Here is a 2,989-nt window from a genome sequence, read left to right on the forward strand (position 1 = left end):
TAGTATGTTTAAGTTGAAAGAGACACCTTCTAAAGGGCATTAAAAGTAAATATGTTTTATTATAATATCACTAACTAAGTGGGGCATTGTTAGTATAGTTAGTTATATTATATCGGATAAATATATGAAAGAAGTATGATTAAATTTTTATTCAAAACAATAATTTGGATTTTGGATAATCTTCTCTTTTAAATTTAATTAATTATTATATGTTATTAATAATATCTATTTGATTTATTTTTTTATAAAAAAAAAGGGAAAAAGATTTTATTTATCAGTTATCATTATTGATAATGATTAGTTTTATATTTCAAATGTTGCAACATTTGAAGAGCAACGATTCACAAAAAGTTGCAACTTTTGAGAAACAACGATTCTGAAATGTTGCATCAATTCTTTAAGGACAGTGAATACACATACAAAGCCTAGCATGTTTTTTTCCAACAGAACCTACTTGATAAGATACATGACGAAAGTGGGCAACTCTCCACTCATTTATGGGAAATGTATGTGTAAAGATCTTAAATTATTAGTCATGTTTAAGAAAGGATTTGAATAATTTTTTATTCAATTTTCTTACCAATCCAATTCTAGTTAGGCTTTCCAATACTAATTCGACTTATTCAATTCATATTAAAATTTTACTATAATTCGATCTAAACTAAATATATAAAACACCAGTAAATATTTTTAGGAGAATTTTAATGGGGGAGAAAAAGGAAATAAGTATAAGCAGCCAATAAGATCCTTTTTCATTTTTTTCTCTTTTTTTTTAATATATTTTTTTTTCAGAAGTTCAGCAAGTTCATGCACACTTGGAAAACTTTATGCATGTAATTCTTTCCATGGACCTATCAATTAATGCAGAGAATGCCTGACCATTCTTCGACCCATTTTGTCTTGACCAATCAAATAGGACTTTTAAATATTTGGCCAAAATTTTTTGATGAATTAATATTAATTAAAATTAAATATTTTTAAATTTAAAATTTGAAATTCTTTTTAATATATATATATATATATATTTAGATTAATCACTAAATATATTTATTTAAATAATTAAATATTATTAAATGGAATTGGTGGGACACTAATTTGTTGTTTAATAGAGAAATGAAGCTTATTAGAAACACCCAACTTTGACCGGCAAATATGAACTTGAAAAAATACAAAACTCAATGTTTGGAACCTTATTGCAATGGGAAGATTTCGTCCAAGAGTGTGATTGAGATATGGCCCATGCATTGATCAAGGCATTTTGTCGATACGTGGTCAAGACAAGCGCGTAGGATCAGAGCATTATGCTTATATATATATATATATATATTTTCAGAAATGTGGACAACTAGAATAGGGTTTGAACTTTCCATCTTTAAATTTGAACATCGATAAAATTAATATCCCTACTTTGTTACAACATTAATTATTTATAGACATCTATCCTACTGGACAAAATAACATAACAAATATATATATATTTATATATATATATATATATATATATTCGGTGCTTGCATGTAAGACATAGTTATTATTTCGTCTTTACCATAATCATTGTTTACAAGAAATAATTAGTTATTGTTTTGAATTAATGAAAATGGTTCAAAATAATTATGTGTCCACCGGGTGTATTTTTTGTTTTTCCTATTTGAAAGTTTTCTAAACTAGGACCAATTTTTAATAGATTTAATACAGTGTGATTGTCTAAATAGTCTTTTCACATTTTTAAACATATCTTTTTAATCCCTCATTTTAAATTATAATTTTTTAGTCTCTCTAGTACGTTTAAATGAGCCATATCAGTGTTATGATAGTTAGTGTTAAGGTTTAGGATTTAGGGGGACTGACGTGACTAAATTAAAATTGTAAAATGATGAAATGGTTATAATTCAAAGTAAAAGAGACTAAGTTTAAAAAAATAGAAGGACGATTTAGAGAATTAAACCATTTAATATATATATATAATTGAATTTTTTTTTTTTTACAAAGCACGCCTCCCATTAAAAGATGTCAAGAGACAAAAAGGATATAAAATACATAAGTTATAACTTAACGACTTTTTAAAAATAAATCGCCATGCCATATAAGTTTTAAAGGGAACAATACACAACTCTTAAAAAAAAAAAATTTATTGTACATTTGCAAGTTGAAAGGATCTTGGGTTTCACAACCCACGTGAGAACCCCACCAAACCACCAAGAACGGCTAGTCTTTTAATCCTCAAATCACATGGGTTTTCTTAATAAATAAATAAACAAGCAAGTCATGCAGTGAATGACAAATAAGTAGTTGCATGACATGGACTAAATAGGAGGTCTTAAAAGTTGACGTTAGCGCTGATGACAAGGAAATGAGGGAAGTTTCTTTATTATATTTGCTCGTGATTGATCTCAATCCAATTTTTGAAAGACATTAAGTCAATGAAAAATTGGTTTCTGATGTTCAGTAAATCTAATCAGATGATAATTAGTTTGTAATTTAGCATAAATTTTTGTATAATTTTAATGTAAATTATTTTGGATTAGTTTGGTCACCCTCACATACACTACTATTACTATATTCTAACCCCCTCAACCTCCAGCGTTGGACAAAAGTGTTTTACCGTTCAGCTATTATTACAGTTACTCTTGATTGAACATTTTATATAACATTTGTTTTTTTAAAAGTGTATAAACCATAATTTATTACAACAAGCACCAAAAATCACAAGTAAGAGAACAACAAAAGCACAAAGCTTCACTGGAGATGGAGACAACGAAAACAAAAAAATACAATCAAACAAGCACACTTAAAGCAAAGACAAACACAAATCCTGAGGTAAGGGAGAGTCTTTGCCCAGAGACAAAAACAAGCGGAGCAAAAAGGAAACTAGCCGGTAGTCGGATCTGGGGCTTAAGTCTCGTGTTGCACTCGAATCTATGGGTGAGGCTGGGAAGTGGATAGACCTCCTCATTGCTTCTGAAGCAGTCTCAAGCTTCTGTCTTTTATT

The sequence above is a fragment of the Dioscorea cayenensis genome, chromosome 10 (genome assembly GCF_009730915.1).
Source record: "Dioscorea cayenensis subsp. rotundata cultivar TDr96_F1 chromosome 10, TDr96_F1_v2_PseudoChromosome.rev07_lg8_w22 25.fasta, whole genome shotgun sequence".
Classification (NCBI taxonomy): Eukaryota; Viridiplantae; Streptophyta; class Magnoliopsida; order Dioscoreales; family Dioscoreaceae; genus Dioscorea; species Dioscorea cayenensis.